Raw genomic sequence first — 18,387 nt, 5'->3', positions numbered from 1 at the left:
ATCAGTGTTTCACTTTCTGGATGCGGAGAGTGAGTGACTGTGACCATCAGCAGATCCCTGACCATCAGGAGCGGACTACTGACTACTACTGAAGGGCACTAGCTTGTAAAAGAGGACCCTTTCAAAAAGCTACCTGGAAATGCTTGAGTTCCTACTGTCACCGACTTTTTTTGCTTTTTGGTTCTGTGAAATAGTTCTGTCCCACCTGGAGCTGCCTTAACTCCTCTTTATTAGGGAACAATCCAGTGCCCCTTTATATTACAAACACTGTACAAGAGAGTGCTTCCACTACTTGTAAGGAATGAAAAGAGGGACTGTCTCAGCTGGATTGAAAGAGCGAGAGATCACAGCAACTTCTATACCTGTCTGCCTTAGAGTTGACTTTTATTGAATCAGAGCACATGTCCAGAGACTCAGAAGCATGTGCCCTTGGTCTGGTAAGAAATGAACATCATACGAGTTATTCTTTTGTCTGCTGTGAGCTGTTGTGTGTTCTTCAAGGGCCCCACATTTTTTTTAATTAGCATTTACTAGTCAGTGTGACAAAACCGGGACTGTTATAGCAAGTTAAGACTATTTATATACTAGTGCTATGTTAATGCAGTTAAGTTCTGTTAATTACAGTTGCTCATAAAACTGCAGGTTTTTAACGATATCTCTCAGAGTAATGTTATTGTCTTATTGATTGTTTGCATATGTACACTTGCTAGTCATTTCACCTTTTAGGCTATGCTTGGCCTAATAAATTCTTTGACATACCTCAAGGTATGTTGGTAAGTGCTGAGTAAGAGAGGTGTCATCTTCAGGTGTGCAGAGAAATCACAAAGCAATTTAGGGACTCTTCTGAGTGTAGCGCTACAACAATGTGCTTTTTCCTTTTTTATGCTTTGTGGCTTAATGGTTAGCAAGAAGCTAACGCCTGAACTTTTAGGGATATAGCAATTTGCTGTATGACTGAGTGAGTGAATCTTACTGAACCTTATTAAATATTTCTTGAAGACTGATGTTTGCCTTTTCAAAATGTCCAGTTTTTCCAATTTTTTTAAAAGGCATTTTGTGTCGTAGGTGAATGTATGTAGTTTTATATATATATTTCCTTAATCCCAAAGGGATTATGCTGTAGTCCCTTGTACTGTAAGTAAGAGACTTCATAGCATTCCTTATGTGCTCAACAAATGGCAAGAGTTGAAAGGTTTCAAAATCTAGGCAAATATTTTAATTATTTCCTAATCTGCAATGCTGGAATACATGAGTATATTGTCTGGAGTAGCTCAGTACAGAAATATAGGTCAAGTGTTGCTTTCACCTGGAATCTAAGCCAGATGGGGATTAGTACTGCCACATCCAAGCTCCCTCCTTTATGATCGTTCTTTATATGTGAATGTATATGATGCAGAATAGCTTGGATCCACACTACATAAAATATAAGTGCAGATTGTACCCAACAGCACTTATATATTGCTTTTGCGGCTAGATAAATCAGAGATTAAGAAGTTGTGGAAGGGTTTAAAGCTAAGGTTTTAGGTTGAAGGGATGCACATTTCAGACTGTGACCAAATAAACACATTAGGAATTATCTTTTTATATTCTGCATTTCATTTTTTTTAAAGAAAGCATTCTGTTTAAAAAATGATTGAGTGTATTCCAGGAAGAGAAAATTCCTTAGCACAGCCCCTGCACACCTGCCATGTCCTAGCTCTCTCCAAAAACATTTTGGCTTTATATACACTTTGAATTTACCTGCAAATCTAAAAGAGACTTGTTTATAAAATAAATCACTTACTGATCTAAACTTTTTTTTTTTTCATGTGACTTTTGGGGGCAGTGGGTTCTTCTAATGTTTACAACTCCAATCACTACTGCATGCATTGACAGTATGGCTTCCTTATCTGTACCAATATTTAAAGTGGAACTACTAATGTTCATAGACCGCTTGTCAATACTTGTACATTCGTTTTTGTAGGCAAGGTTTGGAACCTCTGTTGGGTTGCTATTACTGTCACCCAGTAGAGGGTGGCTACTGGGCTATAGCCCTGAATCTGGGGCCCATAGCCCTGGGCCTCTTAACTAGGGTTGGCTCAGGCTTCATCTGCTCCGCTGGTGGCCGAGGGAGGAACATGACTAGTTAATGTTATCAGGCACAAGTTCTTATCTATATTCAGCAGTTCATACAATTTAAACATTGTCTAGGCATCCACTTCTGTACCAATCTGCCGGGCAATATAATTGTTGGGACCCGCAGACCCCTCCGATGTAAGGGGGGGGCTCTCTGGGGACTCTGATGTAATGAGGGGGGCTCTGATGTAAGTGGGGATCCACACTCAGATATGTAACAATATTTTATATATAACATACACAGATACATACACACACATGTGTATATATGTGTATGACTTTCTTTACTTCGCTGCTATGGGCTCTAGCCCCAAATCATTTGTAGACCTAGCAACGGCCCCGCTGTCACCACTGCAGGTGCTCTGGGAGGGCTTGGTAAGCTCAATTTCACTGGCAGAAAATCCCCAGAAACTATAGACTTTTCATCATCCCTTCTTGAGTATATCAGAGACCTCTTATTAAGTAGAGAGAGTGTATATTTGCCATGCAATATATTTTGGTTCCTTCCACACCCTCCCTGCAGCCAATAGGATTGCTAGGACAGAGCAAGATTTCTACTGGAAGGAGAAGAATCAATATAAAGGACACATCACATACTAACTCTAGGTTATGTCCCCGGTGCTGACTTTTGTGTTTTTATTTTTATCTAAACTTAGAATTTAACAAGCATTTAGAAAATACCTTTGTTACACCATTTTATGTCACACATATTTTACATAGCAGGCCAGACGGTCAAAATGCAGCCAGCCGTGTGTAAAATGACACTTGCGGATAGTTTGCAAGATCACAGTCAGATAAAAGTACACACCGACAAACAGCTGCTTAAAAATCAAAAAATCTGTGGTATAAATATGCATGCTAATCCAGAACAGGCAATGATCATCATATATTTTGGGTCCCATTCCATACACTTACAAAGATTAATGAAATGGCCTTTACTCCCGGTTGGGAAATCAAGTTGTCTCTTATCAGCATAACAAAGTGGTTGGTCCATATGAAACCGCTGAGCTTAAACAATTTTCACCCAGTCAGCTTACTAAAAAAAATTCAGTAATGTATGCCTTTCATATCAATTTCCATGTCTCCTATATAAACTATGCATACATATATTTTTAGTCTCTGATCTTCTCACATCACCTAATTGCATTAGACTAGAAAAATCTTTCAAAGTCCAGGGGTGGAGGAGGGCCTCAGCAACATGAAAGCATAATCAATTTTATAGCACCACTTTATCCCATCAGTTTGAATTCTCTGCAGCAATTTCAAAGTTTTTTTTTTAACTTGGAAGGAAGAATTGGTTTTGATGGATCACAAGGCACATCTAAAATGCTAAGTAGCTGCGCACAATGATGTGTATATGTTTTAAGCTTTTACTGAGCTGAAAGGCCATGCTGCAGTTTGACATCAATGATGACCTATTATGCACACATCCTTTTCATCATACTGCTTTTCATAGGTTATTTAAAGGCATTCTTCTTCATTGATAGACATATACAAGAGATAAGTATGCCTTGTGTGGAGGTTAAGTGATGTTAAAAGGGAAGTCATTTAACTAAGTATAAAAGTGGAGTTATTCGCCCCATAAATCACTAACTGCATTTTTCCAAAATGTAAAAAAATACACATTTATGCAGCTTTATAAAATGTACATATTTCATATGCAGGATAATTTAAAGCACAGCAGATACAAATCTCCCCATTATGGTTCTATCCTTTGCTGCTTTACTCCATTTAATTGCCAAGTACTGCATGCAGAATAAGAGGGACAATTCCTGACATGAAAAAGAATGAATTGTCTGGATTTATATCTATCTATCTATAAAGATTATCCTCTTTATTATTTCAATGGTACTGAAATCACTACAGCAGATTAGAGCTACTGACCTTCATCAACTTTGTAACAAAATAAATTATCCAGCTGTTAAAAATTGAAAGTGATTTATTACCATTATTTTATTTTGGGTTATACCAGGGGCGGACTGACCATTCTGGCACTCGGTCACGGACCGAGGGCCCCATGCCACTAGGGGGCCCCATCAGACTGGCCAGCCTCGGTAAATGCAGGGACAGTATGTAAAAATCTGTGTTTTTTTACATCTGTCCCTGAAATGTCCCATGCCGACATAATTTTGCTGTCAAAAAAAAGGAAGCTATAGATGCCCCGCCTCTGTACTGCCTCCTCAGCCAATGGAAACAGTGTACACGCCCCCTTCCTCTCCGCGGCTCATTTGATTTCAGAGCAGGAGACTGCCAACAGCTGGAGGAGGGGACACAACGTGCAGTGTGGGAAGGGCTGCAACCTGCTGGAAGGTAAGCTTGCTGAGATGAACTGAGTGTCAGTGGCTTAACCTAGTGAGCAGGAGGGAGGGTGGATGTGTTTTTCCTCTAGCAGGGCTCTGAAGCTGTTAGATCGATTTTCTATGTGAGAAGTGCCATGCTTCTGGAGGAAGGAACTTCCTCCCCCAATCTCTGCTACCCTGCCTACTCATTAGCTGCCCACCAGTACACAGGCACAGTCCCCTCCTCTCCTGCATTACCACCTAAAGTGTCTGTGAGCTGCTGGGGCACTACAAGTCCCAGCATGCCTGGAGATGGTGGCAGCAGTGTGTTTTTTAGGCTGATTCATTGGGTGAAAAGTGCTCGTGTCTATATATATATATATGTATATATATATATATATATATATATATATATATATATATATAATATTTTTTTTTCTTTTTTTTTTAATTATTTATTTATTTTTTTCTTTTTTATTATGAGAGCTGGGCGATTTTTTCAAAAAAAAAAAAAAAAAATATCTGCGATAACTAAAAAAAAAAAAAAACACGGTTTGAATCAAGGTGTTGTTGTTTTTTTTTTGTTTGTTTTTTTTTTATGGACACTGCGCCGGTCCTGAGGAGCTGCGGGCAGGAGTTTTTAGGCGAGGCTACGGCTTTGGCTTAGTCCACGATGCTTTCTTACATTTTTAATTGATTTGACCTCTCAGCTCGATTCAAGATTTAAATCGATTTTTTTCCCCCAGCCCTAATATATATATATATGTGTGTGTGTTTATGGTGTGTGTCTGTGTGTCTATGTGTATACTGTGTGTCTATCAGTGGCGGTGCGTCCATAAGGGGCGCTTGGGCGCTGCCCCCACTCTCCTGGCACCTCTCTATCACCATAGATAGATTCATGCATTGCATGAATCTATCTATGGTTGCCGCTGACACCCCCTATTCAGATACCCGTCTCCTTTTCGGGCACCTGAATTACAGCGGCGGGTGTGTTTTTGGGAAGCACCTGATTAGAGCCTTGGGCTCTAATAGACGCCCACAAAGGTGAACAGCAGGCGTCATGCTGGGCGTTCACTGTTCACTCAGCTGTGTGTGTGTGTGTGTGTGTTAGAAAAGCAAAGGAATTCACTTTGCTAACACTGAACCGCCTCTCAGCCAATCAGGTGCTCGGGTCTGTTACCTGTCACCTGATTGGCTGAAGCGTCAGGCACTGTGATTGGATGCCTGACAGAGGATGGAAGAAGACATCAAGGGGCGTACAGGACACCGCCGCTGACCCGCTCCAAGACAGGTAAGTACAGGGCGATGCACATTAGCAGCAATTCATGGGCACAGTAGCAGCAATTGATTGGCACACTGGCAGCATTTGATGGGACACAGTAGCGGCAATTGATGGGCACGCTGGCAGCATTTGATGGGGCACAGTGGCTGCATTTGATGGGCACAGTGGCTGCAATTGATGGGTTTTTTTTTGTTTGTGTTTTTCAGTTTGTTTGTGCCCCCCCCCCCCTCATAAATTTTGAGCACCAGCCACCACTGGTGTATATGTGTATATATGTATAATGTGCGCGTGTGTGTGTGTGTGTGTGTGTGTGTGTGTGTGTGTGTGTGTGTGTGTGTGTGTGTGTGTATATGTATACTGTATGTTTCATTTGTGCCTACTGCCACCAAACAGAAGTCAATCTAACAATCCTATGCCCCTGAAAAATCCACAGCCATTCGGAGGCAGCTGAATGGTGAACTGCTGAGCCCGGCCTCGGATCAGGCAGCAGGGCAGGTCTGGGTGCGTGCCGTGATTTGGCACACATAAAGTATGGCTTTTATTCACACGCCCCACTGCCAGATCTGAGGCCAACCACAGCAGTTCACTATTTCGCTGGCTCTTAGCCCTTGTACACACGGTCGGAGAATCCGTCGGAATGTGTCCTATCGGACCGCGTTGTCGGATAATCCGACTGTGTGTGGTCTGCATCGGACTGTTTCCATCGGAATATCCGTCGGACCAAATTTTCCAACTTGCTGGAAATATTTTCCGACAAACTGGTCCGATAGGACATAGTCCGATCATGTGTAGAGAATTCCTATCGGACAAAGTGCCACGCATGCTCAGATCAAATTCCTACATCAAAGCTATTGGCTACTAGCCTAAACGTAGTCCCATCGTAACGAAATTACGTCATCACGTTCTGAAAGATCTGATTTTTTGACAAATTTGTCCGACCGTGTGTATACAACAGTTTCGGACAAGATCCGATGGACAAAATCCGACGGATTTGGTTGTCGGAATCTCTGACCGTGTGTACAAGGGCTAAGACTCACTTGCACAGTTCAGAGATGGAACAGTGGATTTTTTTTTCTAATTGAAAGGCCTTTAAATTAAGGTGCAAAGGTGTGTGTAAGGGGACACTGATAGAAGATGACACACTGGGGGGGCTCTGCCATAAGTTAGTACTCTGTGGACTGTGATATATAGGGAGAATGTTAGGACTATGGTGTAAGGTAGGGCTGATGTGAGCCTGGCGTTCATCCTGACTGTACTTGTTGTTTTGTATGTTACTTACTCCTGGCATGGCGGCCACCTGTAAGCCTGGGGGCCCCATAATCTTCTATTGCCCGGGGGCCCCATGAGTTGTCAGTCCGCCCCTGGGTTATACACAACATGTGCTTCAAAGGGTGATGAGATGGACATGTATTCCTATAACTGAAAAGACCAAATTCCTTCTTTTGGATATGGGACAACCTAGGAGGTGTGGAACAAATATCAATATGTTGTATCTGACGAATTGTGCTAATCACTAAACTTTTTATAAAATGTCTCTATTAAAAATCTGGGGTGGATGGGCATAGTTCTCTTTATGAGAGCTCCTGACAGCCCTTTGGTTGTATTAACCACCACCTCACTGGAAAATTACAACATAGGAAGTGGGTAAGTAGCACAGAGGAAGACTTCTCCTAAAAGAAGAAGAATGAGCACAAGGGACACATCATACTAACTGTAAGTTATGTCCCTGTTGATGACTTTTTTGCTTTTTGACTTTAGCTAAACATAGGCTTTAAAGCATAACTAAAGGCACAACTTTTTTTTATAGTTTTGGATAGAGTGGAGAGGTATTAGAACCCCTGTCAGTTTTTATTGCTGTCTAAGCCCCATTAGGGAGATTCACCCTCTCTATTTGTCCTGTTTACCATTATCATTGAAAGGGACAGTAAAATAATATCCCAAATTTTGGGTTGTCCCCAGAAAAGTAATAGAGAAGAAATCTTCCAATGGGGACACTAGTTCTGGTGACCTGGGGGTCCCCAAAGAATTACTTTAATTTGCAGGGATTTCCTTTTACTACCTGTTTGGCTATGGGACAGAACGTGAGGGGAAATCTCTGCAATGGGACACCGATAGTAAAAATAATTCTGACAGGGATTATAACCCTCCCTTGCTCTATCCAAAAGGAATAAAAAAGTTTTTTCTATAGTTATACTTTAAAAAACATCAGAGAAATGCATTTCTTACACCATTTCATGACACACATATTGTAACTCAAGTAAAATGTTAGCCATATATACAGTATGCCCTAACTGGGGATGAACTCAAGGCTCACCCACTGCATCCTTGGTTACCCATTAATTTAGTAACCTGGCCATTTTAACAAAAATGTAGGTATAACAATGAAATTTATGACCAAATGTGGCCACATGGCTATATCTTTGGGCAATGATATTCACCTGATATAGCCATTGCCATATCAGCTCAATCATATCACCTGGGGGACCCATGTCCCTTGTTTACAGTTAGTGGTGCGGGCTATGACATATCATTCATGGGAAATATAGCAATGAGATCAGATGTGTCCGTCAGTCGGCAGGGTTTTATTTTTCAGCAGGTGTTGGGCATTATTTATTGTGATTTAGGGGAATCTGCATCGCTGGATGATGTGATTGATGATGAATTTACATTGTGGGACTTTTTGGGTATATTTATTTTTTAGTAAAGGACTTTTTAAAATGTATGAGTTTTATTTACAATTTCAGTTTTTTTGTGTCAATGAATGGTGTTACCATGTATCTCTACCTTTAACTCTTTTGTACCTCATTGTTTTTGGGGAAGTGTTTGGAGGCTCCTTATTTTTTTTAATCTGATAAGTGCCATACCTCCAGACCCCCACAACCACTGGTTCAAGGTTGTGGGTAAGAGACAATTGTTCACATCAACATGTGGGTGAGTTGTTTTGCCCCTGGCAAGGTACCTCCTCATGTTGAGATCTTGTGACATGATATGGTCCAGGACCACCACCCCCTCTTTCTTTGACCTGATAGGCTGCATGCTAAGATCAAGGGTCTGGCATTGATATTGGGGGGGGGGGGGCTCACAACCCAATGAGTTTTTTTTTTTTAGTTTGTGTGGGGTCACCCTTGACATCTATACCAAGACTTCAAGAATAAAGGTCTAGTATGTGTTTTTAGGGAGTTCCTATGCTTTTTTTTTTCTTTTGTGTGTGGCATCCCCAATTATTGTCTATATCAGACCCTCATCTAGGATTAGGCCCCTTTAACACAAAGGTCTGCTTGTCAGTTTTTCATGTGGACCTGATCAGGGGTATGCAGGGGTATGCACCACATACTAGCTCATTATGAAATAACTTAGAACAAAGCTCCCACGGGCCACCCGGTCACCGCTGAGGGAGCTGACATGTTCCCTCTGTGTTTCTTCCCAGTTCGGGGCTCCGGTGCTGTGAGTGGCGCAATGGTTTCGCATCCACCGGATCTTCAGAGTGCATGCACCACTGACGTCAGCGGCTGCATGCAAGGTGAATATCTCATAAACCGTACAGGTGCATGCAAGGTGAATATCTCCTAAACCGTACACGTTTAGGAGATATTCATTTTACCTACAGGTAAGCCTTATTATAGGAAAAAATGTGAAAGCGGGGTATACAATCGCTTTAATCTGCAATTTAAACAACATTTTTTTTCCTTTCTAAATGTCAGTTTTGGTTTATAAGACATGCATAAGACATCATAAACATGCAACATTTCACATAGGTTGAGTGCATCCAACATGCTAAATCTCACTCCTGTGCAGCCATTATTCATTTTTCAGCACTTTAATATTTTATTGACAAATGCTCAGTCATACAACACTGTACCTAAATAGATTTTTTTTTATATATACCGTGTACACACAACCGGACTTTCCGGCAGACTAGGTTCGACAGTCTTCCTGACGGACTTTCGGCGAACTTCCGACGGACTTTCCGAATGAATGGACTTGGTCACACACAATCACACCAAAGTCTGACGGATTTGACCGTAATGATATACGACCGGACTAGAATAAGGAAATTCATAGCCAGTAGCCAATAGCTGCCCTAGCGTCGGTTTTTGTCCGTCAGACTAGCATACAGACAAATGCATTTTTCGACCGGACTCGAGTCCGTCGGAAAGATTTGAAACATGTTCTAAATCTAAAGTCTGTCTGATTTTTCGACAGCAAAGGTCTGATAAAGCCCACACACGATCGAATTGTCTGACGGATTCGTTCCGTCGGACCTTTGCTGAAAAAAGTTCGGCCGTGTGTGCACGGTATTAGTGATCTTTACTCACCACTGGGTTTTTTATTATTTATTATATAAAGGGAAAAACACAGGAATTGTAAAGAATATAAAAAATAAAAATGTTTGTTTCTGTTATAAACCTTTCAAATAAATGATCTTTCTTTAAAAATGTAGGGCAAATTATATTCTACTTCATGTCTTAAAGCTGTCGTAAAAAAATGAAATAAATAAATAATCAGTTTATATTATTTAGACTGTGCGAAAGGTATAGAGTCTACAAACTTTTATCAAAATTGATGGCAAGATGAATGCAGTATGTTATCAAAAAATACTGGAGGAACATTTGTATTCATCAGCCAGGAAGCTGCGCATGGGACGTACTTGGATATTCCAACATGACAATGATCCAAAACACAAGGCCAAGTCGACCTGTCATTGGCTACAGCAGAATTAAGTGAAGGTTCTGGAGTGGCCATCTCAGTCTCCTGACCTCAATATCATTGAGCCACTCTGGGGAGATCTCAAAAGTGCAGTTTGTGCAAGACAGCCCAAGAATTTACAGGAACTGGAGGCTTTTTGCCAAGAGGAATGGGCAGCTTTACCATCTGAAAAAATAAAGAACCCCATCTGCAAATACCACAAAAGACTTCAAGCTGTCATTGATGTTAAAGGGTTAAATACACTGTATTAAGAACTGGGGAATGTAAGCTTTTGATCAGGGTCATTTGGGTAGTTTCTGTTGTGATTATGATTTAAAAAGAGTAATCACAGTTGATTGATTATAAATGACTTCAGCCAAACACTAACCATGAGTGAAAGAAAAGTTTTTATGTTATCATTCATATTCTCTGAAAAATTACCAAGAAATCATAAATTCTATCAGGGTATGTAAACGTATGAGCACAACTGTATATGAGGGTTCTTCAAAAAGTTTTATGCACTTTTATAAACCGTATATAACAGTGCTAAAAAAGTCCCAAAACATTTTGAAGAACCCTCATATTTTACATTTAGCTTGTGGATCCCCGGATGGCAAATATCCTTGGTGCCTCACACTAGAGCAGCTCTGTCTGGCCAGTTACTGAAGCTCAGTGCCAGACCTTGTTGTGGCACTGGGCTCTGGGATTCAGCTGTACTTTCCTGATAGCGGCCCTGTGTGTGGGAGATGGGAGTCGTGTGTGGGTGCTTTTTTCCATGCGGGGGGCGTCTTTTTTGACCCCCCCCGCAAAGTGCTGCCCTAGGCCTGGGCCAAAACACAGCACTGTCTGTGATCCATTAATAAGGTGTTCCCTGCTTTAAATATGCATTTTTAAAACAAAAAGTTTTACATACATCGCAAAAAATATATAAAATATAATTTAAATAAATATATGAATTTTAAAACAAATTAATGTGATCAACCCCAAACCATTCCAGTTTCCTTTATAGAATAGTATCTCTATGTGATCTTGGTATGTTTTTGCTCAAAAGATGTATACAAAATCATAATTCATCCAGTCTCACTTATGAACCTAAACAATGCTAACAGATTTAGGGTCCTATTAGAAATGTGATATTTTCTCCAAGTGATATGAAACATCAGCACCATTGACAGGGTGAAATATGAATAGCAAATGTTGTTTTACAAGTAAGGGATCTACTGCCCAAACATCTTAAAACAACACACATTATAAACTGGAATTTTCCTTCATAAATTCCATACCACAGTACATATCACAAAACAGTAATATGCTCTTTATTTTGACCTGTCTGTGCAGGAATTTATGACAGCTATTATAAAATGTTACAAATGAGAAACGTTTTCAATATGACATCACTTTCTGTCACTGAAAAAACATTAGCAAATACGGCTACAGGTTATTCTGGACAGAAAGTTGAAAAAGTAAAAAAAAAAACCTTACAGGGAAAGGTTAAAGACCTTACAGGCAACTGTGTGCACACTGTCAGAATGAATCATTTATCAAATACTGGGTTTTTACAAGCTTTGTGGAATTTGTAGTCATCATAGGTTGGCATGGTTTTCCCCAGAACTTTAGCATCACGCCAGCCAATGTATACTTGTGTGCCATTGATTAATGATAAGGAAATAATTGATAATGCATAAAAATGTCCTTGTCTGATTCATTGTCAGTTTGGTCCAACAGGCCAAAAATTCACAAAAACCCTTATGCCTCATACACACGATCGGACTTTCTGACAACAAAATCGTGGATTTTTGTTCAAAGACGGTTGGTTCCAACTTGTCTTGCATACGTTGCATAAGTTGTATGACGAGCCAATAAAATGGAAGTTCAATAGTCATGCACTACCCTTTGGGCTCCTTCTGCTAATCTCATATTTATCTCATGTTAGTAAACGTTTGGTGAGTGACGATTCACGATTTTCAGCCTCTGCTTTTCAGTTTGTGCTTGTCGGTTCATATCTTTTCTTCAGTGCGTGCTTGTCAGGTCGTTTCTATCTTTCAGTGTGTTACATTTATAGTTCGCTTCTGATTTTCAGTGCGTGCTTGTTCGGTCATTTCCGATCGTCAAGCCATTCTTGTCAGGTTCTTTTATGATTTTCAGTGCGTTCTGTCAGTTTGTTCTGAGCAGCCGTTTGTTTTCTAGCCATGTTACGGTTGTGTTCTCCTCGAAGATATAGTGCTGTTGTTGGGCTTGGTGTTATTGTTTTGACCCATGTCCAGTCCATGAACGGGGGGGGGGGGAGTTCTTGGTCCAAGAATTGGTTGCTTAATCATGACCAATTCTATCATATGCCTTTGCTGCAGGAGCTCCAGGAGAATAATCCTGATGATTTCAGGGATTATCTCCAGATGACAGACCCTGTCTTTTACCATCTATTGGCTTTGCTGTCAACTTATATTAGGACGCAGGACACCTGCATGCGGCAAGCCAGCTCTCCCGAGTAAAGGCTCGTCGCCACCTTGCTGTACTTGGCGATGGGGAGAAATCTCCAGGACGTCAAGTTCATGTGTGGGATCTCCCCCCAGGATCTGGGAATCATTATTCCAGAGACCTGTTCTGCCATAATTTAAATCCTGCAGAAGGACTATATTAGGGTAAGTTTTATCCTTTAACATCACATTCTATGTATTTAATGTTTGCTAATGTTTTGTCCTTCATGAATATTTGCCTTCACTAACCTCCCCAGCATGCTATCCTGGGCCCATACACATCTAGAATAATCACTTAACAATGTATTTTGTCAGCTCCATTGTAGTGCTTACCCTAAACACCTCCTAAAATGTTTCCAAATGTTATTGTTGTCTTTAAATACAGGTAGAGGGCATAAGGCTTTTTATTTGGGCCCCAAACTCATTTGGAACCCTCCCCCCAACCGCTAAGTCAACCGATACCAATACTCTATCTTCTGATTTTGCCAAACCCATATACATTATACCTACCCCTTTTGTGTTAATATTTATGGATTAATTCACCAAAGCATGTAGTGCATGTGCCTGCCTGAATACTTTCAAATGGTACCGTTTAAAGTTCCGTTCTCCTATTATCTTGATAGGTAATTGCAGAATGTAAAAATGTGCTTCAATTTGGACAGTGTGTATTCATATTTTTGGACTATGACACTTCTTACCTGTCCAGTGGGCTGCCAATAGTGTAAGTAAGGAGGGGCTGGCCAAAGTAACACACATTATTTATGCATTCAGCTCTCAATGAAGTGGAGAGGGTTACCTGTCCAAAACATCTACCCCCCACTATAAAATTTTTACAATGGGCCACCAGAGGGGGTGAGGAATCTGATAAGTTGACCTTATACTTTTGTCTTTAAATATTCATTTCAAAACATGTTATACTTATGTTGAGCAAGAATGTTTGTGTCTAATCTGCTTGCAATGTTATGTGCAAAAGTACTAATTTTTTTGTTGTTTGACTCCACAGTTTCCTTCCAACCCACAGGAATAGCAGACTGTGGCTTCCCAGTTTCACCACCAGTGGGACTTTCCCAATTGTGGGGCTATCGATGGGAAGCACGTCATGATCGTTCCACCACCCAACTTGGGGTCGTACTACTTTATCTATAAAGGGTTCAGTAGTATAGTGATGTTGTCGGTGGTGATGGCAAATTATGAATTCATATACCTGGATGTAGGGAAGAATGGCTGCATCTCTGATGGAGGAGTGATTGCACAGATGGAGTTTTATCCACAAAATGGTACCTTGCCACCTTCCGAGGAGAATGTTGCGGGCCTCAAGTTCGTGTTTGTGGCGGATGAGGCCTTTGCTCTGGGGGAACATCTGATGAGGCAGTGAAAGAGAAGAGGTGGGGAATACACTAGAAAGAAAGACAGGGCGGAGTTTCACACATGTGCAGTGTATATAAAGCATAACACGTGGGCGATGTAACGGACGTATGCACGATCTGTGAGTAGAGGACGGAGGATCGTTATCGCTGATCATTCAAACTAAGGTACGAGTGTAACTTGAGGCATCAGTGGTTAGTGGCCTATACTGCTTATAGATTGAGGCCTATATTAAGACAAGATTAGGAGAGTTTAGCCTGACATTAGGGTTTGTCTTGTGTTGTGTCTTGCAGATAAAATGGTTGATAAATTTACAGCCCTAGTTTTTCTGCCAGACTTTATTGAAAACTACAGGGAGCTGCCATGTCTCTGGCAAGTACAATGCAGGGACTGTTCCAACAAGCTAAAGAGGAAGGCAACGCTGGAGAAACTGTTGGAATTAGTGGAGCCTGTATATCCCACAGCAGACATCACTTATTTGAAGACCAAAACAGGAAGAAGATGTGGAGGAGCTCAGCTTGACCCAGGTATAGCATTGTTGAACATATTTCTTGTCAAAAACTGAATGGTTTTAACTAGTTGTTATTGATCACAAATTTCTGATTTAACAAAGTTAAAGGTTTACATATCAATAGACAGTAATAGCCAAAAATGATTGGGACAAGAATGAAAAATGCTGGGGTCCGAATGATAGTCTTTTCTATTTTTTAACTCAAAAGTACATGGAGCATACCACAGAATCAATTATTTTTTGGTAAACCAATTAGGAATGGCTGTAGCCTCTTCTTCTGAGATAGGTAGTATCATATGGTCTGACCATATGCCGATATTTCTGAGGATGGACATGTCTGGAGGAAATAGGGCAAGAGGCTCTTGGAAGCTAAATGACCATCTATTATTCAATGAGGTATGTACATCAGAGATTAGAGTAGCAATAACAAACTTTATGGGGGACCATCTGAAGGATACTACCTCTCTATCTATCCAGTGGGAAACATTGAAATGTATAATACAAGGCTATTTATAAAACACGGTGCAAGGCTAAAAAAGATAAAGGGGATTAGAGTAGTACAGTTATCAAAGGATATAATCAAACTGGAAAAACAACATAAACAAAATCCTATACAAGAGAAATTAGTAGAGCTAACAGCAAAGAGAACAGAGCTACAAACCTCATTGAATGAACAAACATGGATTAGAGATAAAACGCTGTCCTTATATATCAACAAAGAAATAAACCTGGTAAACTCCGAGCTAGAGCACTCCGCCAACTAATAAATGGAGCATGAATAGTCAAGGTTAAAACCGAATTAGGAGATATGGTATATGATCCAAAAGGGATATTGAAACCATTTCATACCTTTTATTCTAGACTTTATAACATACCAAACCCATTAGTAGAGAAGGACCCTGAACTATATCAACAAAATATATACCAATGTATCAAGGATACTCCTATACCAACTTTAACAGCAGTAGAAGTGGAGCATCTAGAACAGGAATTCCTCAGAGACGGAAGTACAAAAAGTAATTGACTCACTAGCGCTAGGGAAAAGTCCAGTCCAGACGGCTTTACCCCTCGATTTTGTAAGAAATTTAAAGAACAGCTAATCCCTATAATGAAACAAACTTTAATGCAGTATCTGCATCCCAACCCTTTGTTCCACAGGGAATGCAAGCATATATTTCTCGTATACCGAAGCCCAAAAAGGATCATACTAATTGTGGAAATTATCGACCAATTTCCATGACAAACGTCGATCTTTGAATTTATTCAAAGATCATAGCCAATAGACTCACTCCGATACTCTAAACATATATACATTTAGATCAAGTAGGATTTATAAAAGGAAGAGAGGCAAGGGATAACACCCTGAAGACATTAACACTTGTGGAATACGTCAGGAAACACACCGTCCCATCCTGTCTGCTTACAATTGATGCAGAGAAAGCTTTTGACAGTGTGGGATGGTGTTTTTTCAAGGAAACGTTAAGACAATGGAGACTGGGTCCTAGGCTCTTGGAAAAAATAATGGTTCTTTATCACAGTCCCACTGCTAGGGTTAGGTGCAAATGGAGACATACCTGAATCAACCACCATAGCCAACGGAACCCGGCAGGGTTGTCCATTGTCTCCTCTGCTGTATGTATTAGCTATGGAACATCTAGCGGTAGCCATTCATAACAACAGAGATATACAAGGAATAAAAGTGGGGGAAAAAGAATACAAAATGTCCATATATGCGGACGATCTGCTGGTATATATTACAAATCCACAGGTGACCTTACCAAGTTTAATATAGGAATTTAAACTTTTTGCTAGAGTAAGTAATTTCAAAGTGAATTATAATAAATCAGAGGCGCTGAATATAACATTATCAAATAATACAATGGAACTTCTTAAAAAAAACGTTTCTTTCAAATGGCAAGTAAACGCAATCAAATATTTGGGAACGTTTATCCCTAGAGAAATAGGAAAGCTTCAGGAACTCAACTATCTCCCAATCACGCAAAAAATAATAAAGACACTCCAACGATACGATAGGGGGATTTTTTCGTGGACGGGTAGGATAAATATCATAAAAATGGACATATTACCCAAAATCCTTTATATATTTCAAACCATCCCAATATTTCCCTCAACAAATATCCTGAACCAATTACGAAAGGCTATAGGGAGCTTCATTTGGAAGGGTAAGCCTGCTATAATTAGCAGACATACATTAATTAGGCCAAAAAAGGATGGAGGCCTGGCCCTCCCAGATATATCGGCATATCTTAGAGCAGTGTTTATAACAAGAATAGCGGACTGGTTTCATAATGCAGATTGTAAGCAATGGGTGAAACTGGAGGAGGAGGTTACAGCTATTAAATTAAAATCATTACCATGGATAAGGAGAGAGAAACGTCCCCCTAATCAGGATATACCCTTCTTGGTTGTAGCAACAATGAAAGTGTGGGATGGATTGCTAAAACAGGGGATAGGGTCAACGTATATAGGCCCAATGACCCATCTTTTCGGCAACCCAGAGTTCCCACCAGCATTGGAAATAGGATCTTTTTTGAAATGGCAGAGACAAGAAGATACTAGGCTGGTAGAGACAATGGAGCAGAATTGATTTCTCTCATTGGATTCCTTGGGTACGGAATATAAAGCTAAATGGATGCAATACTGGCAGCTGCAAAAATTCATGCTCTCTCTAACGAAGGAGGGAGTAATTAATAGACCACTTACCGACCTTGAAAAAATATTGGTAAAAGAACAGAGAACAATTCATACCTTGTCTAATGTATATAAGTACTTAAGTTCAAGGAATAACATACAGGAGATAATGTATAAAAAAAAAATGGGAGGAAGAAATAGGGGCCACTATCCCCAAAGTTAAATGGGAAAAAGGAATTACAGCAACACATAAACTATCAATATCCAACAGACATCAAGAAAGGAATTACAACATTTTAGCCAGATGGTATAGATGCCCAGTAGATATGCATAAAATTAGCCCAGAGAATGAAGACGTTTTTGGAGGTGTCAAGGGGCTAGAGGCACAATGTCACATATCTGGTACTACTGTCCTGTGGTTCAGATCTTTTGGGAAAAAATATATAAAATATATACTGCAATGACAGGGATACAGCTACAGCCCGATTATATTAATATCAGTATTATTAATGATCCCGGGTTCAGTGAAGAACATAAAAAAGGCATTCTAAAATATTTTTTAACTGCAGCACGAACCATCATAGCCAGGAAATGGAAAAGTAAAACAATACCAAGTATAGAGGAATGGGAGTCCGATATGGGCGAAATGTGTGTCCTGGAGGAGAGGATAGAGATGGAAAAAGGATGGAAAAAACAGATAACAGTGTGGCAGAGGTGAAAAGAGTTTAGTACCTCACAGGCGATGTGGAGGGAGGTATAGGACAAGGGGCGTTAAATGTGGGCATGGGAGAAAGAGGAGAGAAGAGGGTTTTTTCCTCTCCCCCTCTTAAAAATTTTTTTTTTTCTCGTTAGATGTAGTGGAAGGGAGAATGAAGTGATGTGATAGGAATGTGTGGGTGTGAGTAGCGGGATGAATGTTGAAATAATTGGAAGTATCATTATAGATATGGATTCAATAAGTAAATAAACATAAATACACAAATAGAGGTTAATATGTTTAAGGAAATGACTAATGATATGAGG

This window comes from Lithobates pipiens, unplaced genomic scaffold (assembly GCF_037356315.1).
Source record: "Lithobates pipiens isolate NorthernLeopardFrog02 unplaced genomic scaffold, aLitPip1_a1.2 Scaffold_13, whole genome shotgun sequence".
Lineage (NCBI taxonomy): Eukaryota > Metazoa > Chordata > Amphibia > Anura > Ranidae > Lithobates > Lithobates pipiens.
The sequence above is the reverse complement of the archived record's forward strand: the minus strand, read 5'-3'. Positions refer to the sequence as shown.